This window comes from Macrotis lagotis, chromosome 1, assembly GCF_037893015.1.
Source record: "Macrotis lagotis isolate mMagLag1 chromosome 1, bilby.v1.9.chrom.fasta, whole genome shotgun sequence".
NCBI lineage: Eukaryota > Metazoa > Chordata > Mammalia > Peramelemorphia > Peramelidae > Macrotis > Macrotis lagotis.
Genome location: NC_133658.1, coordinates 285869696 through 285884571, shown reverse-complemented (window position 1 = coordinate 285884571; position 14876 = coordinate 285869696). Strand labels below are relative to the sequence as shown.

The 14876-nt window shown below is 37.7% G+C and overlaps 1 protein-coding gene across 1 annotated transcript in view; it reads right to left on the bottom strand.

The window, feature by feature from the left end:
- The window catches only part of LOC141505182 (guanine nucleotide exchange factor VAV2-like), a 447203-nt gene that overhangs the window by 307487 nt on the left and 124840 nt on the right, over positions 1–14876 (bottom strand). The window lies entirely within an intron of this gene.

Sequence of the window (14876 nt, the reverse complement as noted above, 5' to 3'; positions counted from 1 at the left end):
GCAAGTCATTCCACCCCACCCTCCCAATTCCCCAAGTTTCAGATTTCTCATCTGCAGAATAGTCACTAATATTTGTAGTACCTACTCCACAGAGCTGGTGTGCTACGTAAAATACTATACAAAATTTAAAGCACTAAGTCTTTCCACAAAATTATTCCACAAAAACCAATTAAGTGTCTGCTCTGTACTGGACACTGTTCCGGGGGCTAGAAAGATAAAATGAAAAGATGCTCTAACTTAAATGAGCTTTATATTCTATATAGGGAAAATACTAGCAGCTCAGGTTAGATAGGTCAGCACCAGGAGAGATGAAGAAAGATCTATTGTAGGAGGTGGAGTTCAAGCTGATTTTTGAAAGAAGTCAGATATTCTTCATGGTGTGAGTGAGGAGAAGGTGCATTCCAGACATGGAGACAACCTTTACAAAGACACAGAAAGAACAGATGGAATCTTGCATGAGGGATAGGAATACTGAAGGAAGACAAAGACTGTGGAGATGGAATTGATTAGTCATGACAAATATTAGGGATGGGGGGTGTGAGGTAAAGTAAAGCACTGAGGAAAACTCAGATCATGAACATGAATGAATAGAAGAATGGTAGTATCCTAAAAAAAAAAAAGGAAAACAACAAATTCTGTTTTGTTTGTTTTATTTTTGACATGTCAGGCATCATTAGTATAACAAAGGATGGCAGAGCTGAAAGGGACCTATTAGAACCATGGCAACCAGGTGGCACCATACTCAGAATGTTGAACCTGAAGTCAGCAAAACCTTAGTTCAAATTTATCCTCAGACTCTGGCTGTATGACTGAGCAAATCACTTAACCTTGTTTGCCTCAGTTTCCTCAGCTATAAAAAAGCTAGAGAAAAAAAGGCAAACAAGCCATACCAATATTTTTAGGTCACAAAGAGTCCAATACTACTGAAATGACTAAACAATAATAAAGAACCATGCATATTTACCTGTATATTTCTGTGCTTCCCATTTAAAATCAAGTCCACATTGTGGGATTTCTGTCAATACTATAGGAGCAAAACTGCCTTAGAACGCAGCTGGAGAGTTAGGAAATTTTTCACTCAGAAAAACAAATTATGTGAAATAATATGATTGCTGTTTGATTAGAGTCACTGTCACTGACAATGCGTCTGATAAATTTTTGTTATATAAAGCAGTATCTCATTAATTTGGATTAGTTGGAGATTAGCATGGTTAGTCAGTCAATTGCCATTCAGAGATGCAAAGAAAGGCAAAAATCAGTCCCTGTTCTCAAGAACTTCACAATCTCATGAGGGAAGACAACATGCCAACAACTGTGTACCATCAAGCTATATTCAGTATAAATTAGAGACAATCAGCCAGGGGAAGACGCTAGGAAAAAGAGAGGTTGGGAAAAGCTTCTTAGAGAAAGTGAGATATTAGTGAGGTTGAAGGAAGCCAGCAAAACTATTAGGCAGAGATGAGGAAAGAGAGGGTTGTAGACCTGGGGCAAAGGCAGAGAGAATGTCCAGAGTCAGTCTTGTTTGAGGAATATAAAGGAGGATAGTCTTAGTGAATTGGAAAATATTGGAGGACAGGAGGAGGATGAAAGAGTATAGTGGAAGGAATCACAATAACTGGGATTTCTGTGACTAAGAGTAAGTAGGGAGCTGTAAAACCTGAATTCAAATCCAGCCTTGGACATTTTACTAGATGTGTGACCATGCACTGGTCACTTGACTTTTGTCTGCTTCAGTTTTCTTATTAGTAAAATGGAGATAATAACAAGTCCCTACCTCCCAGAGTTGTTGTGAGAAAAGAAAAATAGTTGTAAGATATTTGCAAACCTTGAAATACTATAAAATGCTAGCTATTATTATGGGGGCCTTAAGGAAGCTACTTTTCCTATCTAGACCTCAGCTTCCCCACCTGGGAAACAAGGCCATTGAAACTCCATGACCTTGAAGGTCCTTTCAAGACTCATTTCTAAGATTCTGTAATGTTGACCTCATGAGATGTTTGATGTTAAAAAGCCAGAAAAGACCCTGAACCAAGAACAGATTCCTATATCTCTCCTTGGACAGAAAATCACTCACTGTGGAAAAGATAGACTTTAAAATTGCTGATGTTCCATTCAACAAATTTTTATTTAGCTCCTATTGTGTACATGGAAATATGCTGAGAAACTGTCAGGGTTTTCATAGAAGGAATGTTGCTTTCATTCACTTATCACTTCCTTTCTAAGAAAACAGGAAATAAATTCTAAGGTTATAAAACAACAGGGATGTAATTCTATGTCATTGGCTTATGTGGAGTCAAATCTACAATCAAAAGAGCTACAAAGATTTTTTTCAAAGGCAAGTAGCAACTAAGTAAAAAAGAAAGGAAAGAAAGAGAAATGGAGGGAGGGAGGGAGGGAGGGAGGAAGGAAGGAAGGAAGGAAGGAAGGAAGGAAGGAAGGAAGGAAGGAAGGAAGGAAGGAAGGAAGGAAGGAAGGAGAAAAAGAAGAAACAAAAGAAAGAAAGAAAAAAGCAAGGGAAGAAGGAAAGGAGGAAGGAAAGAAGAAAGAAAATTACAAAAGGCAGAAAGAAATACAGACTACCAGGCCTGGAATACCTGGATGAGGCAAGGCTCACTGTACTTTCCCAAGGCAAACTGATTGCTTCTTTGCAACTTATAGAATCTTAAGCTTTTTCCAGTGCAGAAGTTTAGTGACTTTACCAGAATCACACATTTAATCTGTGTTAAAGGCAGTATGCTAGGCTACACTACCTCTCAATAAATGGCTGTTGATTAATTAATTGACATTATGAAAAAAAAAAAACACTGGCTTTGGAGTCAGAGAACCTGTAATTCGATTCTAGAATGTTGTAACATATTACTCCTGACTCCTTCGGTAAGTCCCTTAACTTCTCTAGACTTCCATTTCTTTATCTATAAAATAAAGGGAATTGTACTCCAATCAAGGGTTCTTAGTGAAACCTATAGGGCCCTTCTCAGAATAATGCTTATGAATACATAAAATAAAATATACAAGATTACAAAGGAAAACTAATTATATTGTTCTCAAAAAGTTAAAAAAAATCATGAACTCTGAATAAAGACTCTTTGATAAATTATCTCTAAGGTTGATGATCTCACCTCAAACTCAAAAATTCTGCAAAGGGAAAATTGTCCAAGATTTAAAAGAGAAATCCCTACTTGAGTTATTTCATCCCTTTCCTCCCCTATTTCATAGATGAAAAACCTGACATAGTTTATATACAACTCAGTAAAGCACCAGAGGGAATGAGTATCAATAACAATAGTACCAAAAAAAATCAACAAATCTTTTATCTCTACATTCATTTTTCTTATTTGGTTAGGAATTCATATATATTTAAAGGGTACTTAGTTCTATTACTCAACAGTTCTTATAGCATTATAAGATTATGCCCAGTAGGGGTGGGCATAGAGAGGTGGTAATGATAGAGAACAGTCACATCTGGAATGAAACAGCCAATATGCCACTGCATCAATTTCTCTTGATGCTCTCTCATCAAATATTCTTAATTACGAAACCTCCTTTGTATCTTCTCCTCCTCTGTCACTAATACAATATTTTCATGGGGATTCAACAACAGAAACACATCTGTTATTCTCTAGATTTTGATTTACATCATTTCAGAGAATTACTCCCTGAAGAAAAAAAATAAAAAACAACTACAGTCTACAGTCCTCACAGTTTTCAGTGTACCCACTTTTCTCCAAAGGAGAATCCCATTGGAAAATGTTTATTTCTAACCCCAAACTAATACACATTTCCCAAAACAGGAAGGGATAAGTTAATTCTATGACCCTCTTACTTAAACACACACACACACACACACACACACACACACACACACACACACACACAAACACACACGCCCGTGCGATTCTTTTTATGAAAGAAATCTAAATACTATTAAAACCCAGTTATCAGACCTCCTCCCCCACCACATCCAGTTGCCAAAGCAGGAAAAGAATAGGCTTGCAAAGTTTGGCCCTGCTAAGATAACAAGGAATGAAAGAACAAGATGAATAGTAAGTGTAGAGTCCATTACTTTTGTTGAATGCTAGCTGACAGTGATAGATTTGGAAAGTTTTGCTCCTGGAAGATAAACTAGTCTTTTTTTCTACTATATAAAAGGTAGAAAAGGTAGAGAGAAAGAAGGTAGCAGTAACAAAGACATGGGGAGTGGGGGGGACACTCCAAACAAACATTTTAGCATCATGACTTCAGAATAGGGATTTCCAGAATAACACAAAGAAAAGTCTGAAGAGATTCTGTGAATGTGAAAGACACTATGTATTGAAATTTGTTCATGGAACTTGGAGCTCTGCCTGTTATCTTGTCCTGAAACTTGCCATGTGGGGGGTGAGGGGGAGAGAGGAAGAAAGGAAGAATTTATTATTTCCAGAAACTCCCCTTTGAGAAAGACTTCTCGTGTGATTGGTTATAAACCATTCCTTAAGGATGAGAGACAATGGAGTAGGTAAAATGTTGAAAAAAATTAGCCAAGGAATCAATCAATGTAAAAGCAGTTCTTTTTCTTGTCTTTATCTACCAAAGACTTGTCCATTATCCTATGTAGAGGGAAGAGGGAGGGAGAAGAAGGGTTATTTTAATGCCTTCTTACTATATTCCATTCTCACTATATCTCACTGAAGTATCCAGAGGACATCTGAAGAACATTGTGAAACAAATGCCAGGCACATCTGGAATTCCAATTCATTTGTGTATGGCCATCAGCAGTCTAACGTTATCAATATAATCTAAAGGATCCACTCCAATGAATCAGAGATTACCAATGCTCTTCTGGCTGCTCATCCATTCTCAGTCTAAATCTTACAACCAGAGCCAGTCCTTGGCAAACTTTCAAGTGAATTTGATTCATAGTGTCACTAGCTTTGATGTTTTGTTTTCCTTATGCTATCTTTTTATTCCATACTACCAAGTTTTCTTATCCTCCACCTAAGAGAACATATGTTCTATTTGTTTTTTTGTTTTGTTTTGTTTTTCAGTTTTTGAAAGGCAATGGGGTTAAGTGATTTGCCCAGGGCCACACAGCTAGGTATTAAGTGTCTGAGGCTAGATTTGAACTCGGGTCCTCCTGACTCCAGGGCCTTTGCTCTATTCACTGCGTCTCCTAGCTGCCCTGAGAACCTATGTTCTGGAAAGGAGCTATCCAACTCATTGGGACTGTAATATAAATTACTAATATACATTTATCATAACTAATACAGCTATAGTCATGTCATTCAGAATATACTAATCTAATCAGATTGTATTTTAGAAGCAATGTGGTAGAAAAGATAAAGCTCTAGACTTGGAACCATCATGACCTAAGGGAAAATCAGGTCCTAGTCACTCATTAGTTGAATGACCTTGGGCAAGCTATTTAACCTCTCTGGTTCATAATTTCCCACCAATAAAATGAGAGACATGATGACCTCTAGAGATTACTAACTCTAAACCTCTGATTCTGTAACTGTGTTATAAATTTAACCTTTCCACATCATGGGGGTTAGGAGTGATGTGAGAAATCTATGTAAAATTTTTTGGTCCTCCCTTCATACCAGAGAAGTCTAATTATTATGATATTAAAAGATGATGTATACTAATATTATAATAGTATATAATTCTATACATATATTTTATTCATTTCTGAGTTTGTGCTCTTCTGTGTTATCTACTGGCCTTCATATGCCATCTGTAGCTTCTGCAAAACTCCCAAAAAATTCCTATTTAATTTCTTACACCAAGCCATGATATATGGAAGCTGAAATGGGGAAAGTTGCAAAATGTATCTCTGGATGGCAGTGGTTTTAAACTGGGGAGTTACAAAATTGGTTTTTAAAAACTATCTTGCTAACTTCATTTTAATATAATTGGCTTCCCTTGTAATCCTTTGTGTTTTAGTCGATGCTTTGTAAAAACATTAATCTGAAATAGGAGTGCTAAAGAGGTCCAGGGAGGGTAGTGAAAGAGAAGGGAATACATTTCTATAGTGCCCACCATGTGCCAGATACTCGACTGAGCACTTTACAGATATTATCTCATCCTTACAATAACCTTATGGAGTAGGTACTGTTATCATTCCCATTTTACAGTAGAAGAACTTGAGGCAAACACAGTCACACATTGTCTGTGTGTGTGTGTGTGTGTGTGTGCTTTTTTTTTTGCAAGGCAATGGGGTTAAGTGACTTGCCCAAGGTCATACAGCTAGGTAATTATTAAGTGATTGAGGTGGGATTTAAATTCATGTCCTCCTGCCTCCAGAGCCAGTGCTCTATCTACTTCACCACCTAGCTGCCCAGACAATTAGTGTCTTAAGTGCAAATATGAAGCCAGTTCATGCTATTCCCAAATCTAGTGCTCTACCCTTAATGTCCATTAATGCCTCCAGGCCTGTGCTCTATTCTCTCTTCTTCTTTAAAACCAAGAAGAACAAGTAGTCCTGCTCTAGGATATCTGCATTAAAGTAAATAAATATTAAGCTACTAGTACAACCATTAATAAACAATAGAATTTCTGGCATTATGAACCAAGGAAGCTAGGATTTTGTCTGGGGTGGGGGTACCTTTATGGATACCCCTCTGAAGTCACTCATTCAGTCAGCAAGTCACTCAACATGCATATATTAAGTACTTACAGTGTTTTAGGAATTGTGTTAACTAAGAAGGATTCAAAGAAAGGTGAAAGACAATCAAAGAGTTTATATTCTAATGGAGAAGACAGCATGCAAACAATATTGGCTAAAGAAGACACTAGCATTAAGAAGGGACTGGGCAGCTAGGTGGATAGAGCACTGGCCCTGAAGTCAGGAGTACCTGAGTTCAAATCTGACCTTAGACACTTAATAATTACCTAGCTGTGTGACCTTGGGCACGTCACTTAACCCCATTTGCCTTGCAAAAACATAAAAAACAAAAACAAAAAAAGGATGGGGGGAAATGGAAATCCTACCCATGCTTAAGGACAATAGCAATGTCTTGTGGGACTACATTAGAGAGGGAGTAAGGTATGAGAAGACAGGAAAGATAGGAAGGGCCTATGAATTTTATAGTTGTTCCTGAATGTAAAGTAATTTATCTAATTGGACAAGCAAGAACTGGGGGGGGGGGAAGGTAAAATGACATGATCAGACCTTCATTTTAGGAAGATCACTTTGGGGCAGCTAGGCAGTACAGTGGATAGAGTATAGGCCCTAGAGTCAGGAGGACCTGAGTTCAAATCCTGCCTCATACACTTAATACTAGTTGGGTGATCTGAGGCAAGTCACTTAACCCCATAGCCTTGTAAAAATGCAAAAAATGCAAAAAAGAATAAGAAAGAAAGAAAAAAGAAGAGGGAAGGAGGAAGAGGAAGAACAAGAACAAGAAGATGATCACTTTGATAACTGAAGAGACAGGAATACCAACTTGCAGGTCAGACATGAAATAATGATTTACACCAGAGTGGTGACAGTATGAGAAGAGAGAAAGAGATATTTTGAAAATAAAATTGCTAAGTCTCACAATAGATTGGGGGGAAAGGTGTGATTGTGTGTGAGGAGAATATGATACCTAGATTGTACTGAGTGACTGGAATGATGGTAGTCCCCTTGACAAATTAGAAAGATGGGAGTGTTTGGGACATAAAGTGTTCAGTTTTGGACATAATGCATCTAAGATGTCTAAAAGAAATCAATTTGGGGATACTTAATAGGCAGTTAGAGATGCAAGACTGGAGGTCCACAGAAAGTTTATGGTAAGATAAAGATCTAAGAATCATCAGCATAAGAGATGATTAAGACATAGTTAAAGAGGTGAAGGAACAAAGAAGAGTTATGAAAACCTAGAGAGAGAAAAAACAGTTATCAAGGAGAAAAGGATGTTGACAATGTTAAAGGATGCATTATATAATGTAGTCTTATAGTTTTCTAATTTATTCCTAAGTTAGGACTTTTCTATCTCTCTATCTTTCTTTCTTTCTTTCTTTCTTTCTTCTTCTTTTTTTGGCAAGGCAATGGGGTTAAGTGGCTTGCCCAAGGTCAAACAGCTAGGTAATTAAGTGTCTGAGGCCGGATTTGAACTCAAGTACTCCTGACTCCAGGGCCAGTGCTCTATCTACTGCACCATCTAGCCACCCCAAGTTAGGAATTTCTAATGCTTGTATCCTCATCAAAATAGTTAGCAATATTCAAGTGTTTCAACAGACAGTGGTTTTATTTCTCAATAAATATTCTTCCTTCAAAGCAACTTGGGGAAAATGCTCTCTTTCCAAGGCAACTATTTATTGTCTCAACCAAAAATATTAATCTAAAACTCATCTGAGTATTACAGGCTCAGAATGTGATTTTACCAGTAAATACCCTCTTTCCACCCTGGCTTCCTGGATCAATCTACAATTGGAGTCAATTACTCCAAGACTTTTTCTACATTACCCAAACTAGTCTTCATAGAAAATATACAATTCTGAAATGATCTTATCTAATTTTGACCTGTTTTCATAGAATCAGAAGATTCTAGAGTTCCTGGGTACCACTGAGATCATCTCAGCATCAGCCCATAATCTGGGGGTAGATTTGAGGAAGGGGATGTCCATGAACTTGGATGGGGACAAAATTATATCTTTATTTCAATATAATTAATATTCTTTGAAATTCTATATATTTTACTTTATACATTTAAAAAACTTTATTCTAAGGAACAGTCTATAGGTTTCACCTGACCAAAAGAAAAAAGTTAAGAACTACTGATGACTTGGGTAGAGGATTACCCAATTACCCAAGACTATAATAATGAGTCCAGAGGGAGAGTGAGTCAGAAGCAGTCAGGATAAGAAGCAGGTTTAATGCCCAGTCCTCTAGTAGGGGGCACTTCAAAGAGCAGCCAAAGAAATACCACTATTTTCTGCTCTCACATGGTAATTAAAATGGACTTTATTCAACACCTTCTTTACCTTGAGGAAATGCAGGTCAAAAATGCCATCACTTAAGAGTTCCAAGTGTAATCATTTCTACTACATCCCCTTTCCAATATCTTTCATGACAACATATAGTTCTTACAGAGGACTTGAGCAATTTCTCATTGCTCTGCTTCACCAATTTCATTTTCCTTGGTGATTGAGATTCTAACACCATTAAGCATGATTTAATTTGCTATCCTAAATGCTTAGCCCACGGTATTAGGACCATCTTTCTGCTTCCACTTGAAAGACATCTTTGCCATATACTCTGCTGTTAAATTAATAGCAAGATGATTAGAAACTTTAGCACTGAATTCATGTGCCCCAAGCTCTGCTGAAAATTATTTTCCAACAAGGAAAGAAGCAACTGCTAGTTTGCTAGTTATGACAGAGCAACAGAAAGAAAGAAATCAGGTTTTTTCAAAAATAGCACATATGTTCTAATCAAGTCCATGGCCACGAGTATCAGTGGTCACCACTATCAACACATACACACACACACACACACACACACACACACGCACACACACGCACACACACACACCTTAGAGACCATCTGCACCCACATCCTTATTTTACAGATTAGAAGGGCAAGTGACTCAGCCAATATCCAAAAGCAGATTAGAGGCAGAACCAGAAATTGGAGTAGAAATAAAGCTAAACTTCTGAGTACTAAGAATGCATTTTACTGGTCCCTTGCTTAACCCTTTCATTCTGAAAGCCATTCCTGATGGGGGAATGGTTCTTATACTTTTCTTACACCTTGACCTCATATGGTTCTTACACCTTAGTCATCTTTTTGCTTGTAAAGGTCCATCAAGCAAAGAACTTTTCCTAAAGGATTTATACTTTCAGCTAAAGATCTCTGATCCTAGTGATCCTATTGATCTCCTCTTCCACAATATCTAACTATCCACCCATATTTCCTTGAATACACTGGGCCAGGTCAGCTTCTCACCACCTATTTTCCACTGGGCATGTACTTTTTTCACCCTCCCCCTCACTTCTACCATGAATCAATACTACTATTGCTACTAGTAAAGGTACATCAATTAACTTCCCTACAGTTCCATTCACCTTCCTTTGAATTCCAAAACAAAATACCCCTATGTTTGGTAGCCAATCCCCTGTTTGCTTGTTCGCACTAATCTGAAAGCTTTTTGAAGTTAGAAACTGTCTTTCTCCCTTTTAGATTTGTTTATAAAGTGCTTGGCTAATAATAAACACTTAATAAATGGCTTTTTGTTCATTCATTTGTGGGCACTGGCATTACAAATTTTCACATTAGTCAATACTACAAATTTATGCCTATTATTAACATGCTGATTTTCTTTATTATCTCAGCAAAACTCATTTTGTCAGACTTAAGATACATGGATTTCTGTTACATAGAATTTCAACTCAATTTTGTCAGGAAAGATTTTATCCACATTGCCAAAGATGAATATATAGAGAGGTCAAATTTTCTAGAGAGTTAATGATATAAGACATTAGGTAGATACAGAGACAGGGGAAGGACACTGATTCTAGAAAAACATACCTGGGCTCTTGTCTTGGACATGTTACTTTTTACCTGAGTAAATCACCACTTCTGGATAAGTAAGAAGTCACCCCCCCCCCCAAGTCCTCAAGTTTCCCTCACAATCACAGCGTGATAGTAGATAGACACTACGTGATTTGGGCAGGTTAAATTTCAAGTCTTTCATCTTAACATTTATTAGATGGATGAACAAGTCCCTTAGCTTCTGATGGCCTCCATAATAATCTAACACTATAAATTATAAACAACTTTGTGTGTGTGTGTGTGTAATTCTCTCACCAATGAAATTTCAAACAAAAGGGGTAAAGGGCTCTCCCAAGGTACAGTCTTTCCAGAAGTTTACATTCTTTTGAGATAAGACAACACATAAAAGAAAGCTGAGGGAGAGGTGCTGAGAAGATTCAGTTATTCAGAGGGAGGGGTTAAGGGTTGCAGAGATTTTCTGAAACTAAAGTGATTCTTTAGGATCAAAATGTTGCAGTCAAGTGAGAAAAGGATCCTTGGTCCTACTCAAGTTTCTTTCTAACTCTAAATCCTGTGACTCTTTCAAGGCTATTTGATAGTAGCTGGTTTTTGAAGAAATCCATGGAATTTCTCTACAAGCACAGATCTTGAGAAGAGGGTTGATACTCCTATTTCTGGAGGAGTTTGTACTAATCCTTCATACTGAATCTTGGTAGGGCACACATTACCCTTAAAAAAAGGTTCCTGATGGTGGATGAGATGAACCTAACCCACCCAACTTCAGTTTGTCCTGAAGAAATCCTTTTTTTTATTCTTCTTTGCCATTTTTTTAACAAGGAGGGTGAAAACTATGGTCCTAAGGAGAAGAGGAATACCCATGTTGGGTGGTGAAGTAAGAATAGAGAATTGTGTGAACAACAGAGAATTGCCCAAAAAAAAGAATTAGAACATAAATCATTCAATAAATATTTATTGAGATTTTATATAGCACAGTATAGCGCTGGGTCTTATAAGCATTGAGGATACAAAAAGAAGCAAAAGACACTTCATCATCACAATCTAATGAGGAAACAACGTGGAAACAAATATTTACAAAGCAAGTTATAACAAAATAAATAGAAAATAATGAACAGATATGGTCACTTCTTTCAAGGACCAAATAATATTGTAAGAGACAGAATGTGCTCATGTGAAACAACAAATAACAATACCAGATATAATGCAATTGTAGCCTAGTGAATGTTATAGAGAAGAAATACTTTAAAAAATCAGAGAGGTATCATCTATATCAGGAAAAATTTCTGGAGATAAAGGGGAAGAGAAAGGTGATTATTGGCATTGTTATATTAGGCAGGGGAAAAAGTATACTGGGTCTGGAGAATTAAAGACTCATCTTCTCAGGTTCAGATCAAACACTGACCAGCTGTGTGACCCTGAGTTAGTCACTTAATCTTGTCTGCCTCTGTTTCCTCAGCTGTAAAATGAACTGGAGAGGGAAATGGTAAACTACTACAGTACCATTGACAAGAAAACACCAAATAGGGGTCACAAAGAATCAGACATTATTGAGAAACTAACAAAAATCTCTTCCAGTTCTGACATTCAACGTTCTATTTTTTGATATTCATTGTACCTTCCAGCTACTCATGACTGAAAAACAACTGAACCAATTGGCAGTAAGCAATGGATAGATGACTGGACCAACAGATGACTATTAATCAGTAAGCATCTCCTAAGTTCTAGGTATGTGTTAGACATTGTATTAGACATTAAGTAAGACCAAAACCAAAATTATATAGTTTCTGCTCATATGGGCATTGTATTAGAGAAGGCAAGATTTCCATATGTAAGTATATGCAAAGTTAAAGTAACTTTGTGAGGGATGTAGTGCCAGCAGGGGTGATAGGGAAAATGCCACATGTAGGAGTTTATATTTCTGAGAAGCAGAGGTGAGGAGAGGGTCTATTCTTTGCATGGGCTCAGCCTGTTCAGAGGCAGAAAAATTAGAGATGGAATGCTATGTGCAAGGTTCAGCAAGACAAGTTTGGTTGGATCACAGAATGGGTAAAAAACCCAATAAACATGAAGGTGGGGTGAGGCAAAATCAGTGGGCTCCCAGGTGTTATGGATTGAGTTATATTGGGAAATCCTGTCCCGCATGGCTTTCTAGAAAAAACCATGGTAACATGAAATCAGGTTATATTGCAGCATTGAATGCGCAGAACATTTCTGCAGTGGAGAAGGGGACTCTGGAGAAAACTACCTTGCAGCATTCATTCGGAGGGCACATGATGCTTGTTCATTTGTTTGTAATCTGTGTACAATTATGTTCTTGAAAATGAGCCCAGAGGCCTCTGTGTAATGGGTGTATTTTTAATAATGCCAAGCAACAGTAATCATCCTCTGACGGTAATGTTCTAGAGGGATCAGAACTAAAGGCAGACACTAGGAAACAGTTCACACCATACACAGAGAAGAGACTTCCTTGCAAATCTAAGTAATCTCTGCCTCCCCAAGCCTCTTTCAGTTTCCTTTGACCAGTTTGTCCAGCTGTTCAGTGTAATGCCATGGAAGTCTAAATGACACCAAAGGATACAGAACTGTAAAGAGTTTTAATGATCATCTAGTCAAACCCCTTTTTTATATTTTATATTTTATATTTTACAGAAGGAAAAAACTGAGACCCATAAGGCTGATATGCATCACACAACTAAGGGTAAAATTCACATCTTCAGCAGATAGAAAAATAGATGATAATGACAATAACTAGGATTTATATGGTGCTTTAAGATTTGCAAAGGACATAAGTACTATTTCCTTCGATCCTCCAACCCTGGGATGTAAGTACTATTATTGTCTCTTATAAATGAAGAAATTGAGGCAGATGGAAATTAATTAAAGTCCAACAGGCACCAGGTAGGTTCAAACAGTTAAGATTGTGTAGTGCAGTAGACAAAAATGTTGTTCAGTTGTTTCAGTTATGTTTGACTTATCATGACCCCATTTAGGGATTCTTGGTAGAAATACTGGAGTGGCTTACCATTCCTTCAAAGTCCAAGGTCTTAAAGACAGCCAGAAGCATCAAAGGGATTTGAATCCATATTCTCTGATCCCAGAGATAGTGTCTTTTCACTATACTAAACACCAAATCTATCATTTTATAGATGGAGACACTGAGACTCAGTAGTCAAGTGACAAGATCACAAAGGTAATAAAAAAAAACTCATTTTGCCAGCTCATTTTACAGATGAGGAAACAGTGTTGCACAGCTAAGTAAGAAAGACATGTCTTGGGTCACATTTGAACTCAGGTCTTCCTGACTACAGGTCCAGCACTCTATCCAGTGTACAACCTAACTGCCCCAAAATACTAGACTAACAATTAGGAAATTTGCATTCTAGTCCCAGTTCTGTCAATGATTAGCTGTGTAACCTTGGGCAAGTTATTCCTTCTCTCTGGGCCTATTTTCCCAGCTATATAATGAGGAGATTGGAATAGTTAAATTCCTGTTGCAACCACCTTCCTCCCCACCCCCCCCCACAATCTTACATAGAATTTTAATGGCACCTCTCAAATACATTTTGGAATGGAGTATTATTTATCACAGTTATTATTTGTGATGCCACCCCTTCCCCAGATTGAAAACCCCATGAGAAGCAGGGATCTTGCTTTCCTTAACTCTCCCCGCCCCAACACATGATAGGCACTTAAATACTTATTAACTGAAAGGAGTTCCCCATGGGCTCCTATGTCTAAAGAGGACTCCCTGGAAGCAAAAGAGACAGATCTGACATTCTCTCCAAGACAGCACACTAATTCCCAAACAGGCCATTCCCTGGCAGGCCCAATTCCTTCATCTCACCCTGAAGTGGCACTGAATCTCCTGCCTTTTCAAGTCTCAAGCTACAAAAAAAAAAAAAAAAATATGTTTTATAAGACAAGGATTTGGGATGTCGGATGTGGTATCATGCATTCCTTTCAAATTCTTGGGGAGGGGGAAGAAGGGGTTCTCATCCATTTCTGCCACCAACTAAAATATTTTGGTCTCAGCTTTGTATGGAATGTAAGAGAGGAAATAACAAATAACTTTTAAGATGGGATGGATATTGGCCATCTCCATGAAGCAAAACAAATAGCACAATCTTGGCATGGCTGATATCAATTAGAGAAACACCCCTTCCCTTTTTCTTCATAAATAAAAGCTTGTCAGCTACCCAAAGTAGGAAATGGAGTGAGAACAACCAGCATCAGGTTCCTTTCTTTCAAGAAGATGTTTGGCAACCAACCAAATACTTCCTGGGCAAGAACTATGGAACTGGCTTCACATTAGGCCCTGTGGGGCACAGGCCCTTACCCTCAAGAAGTTTATAGTCTAGTTAAGAAAGCAAGATACATTCACATAGAATCACCAGTTTCAAGT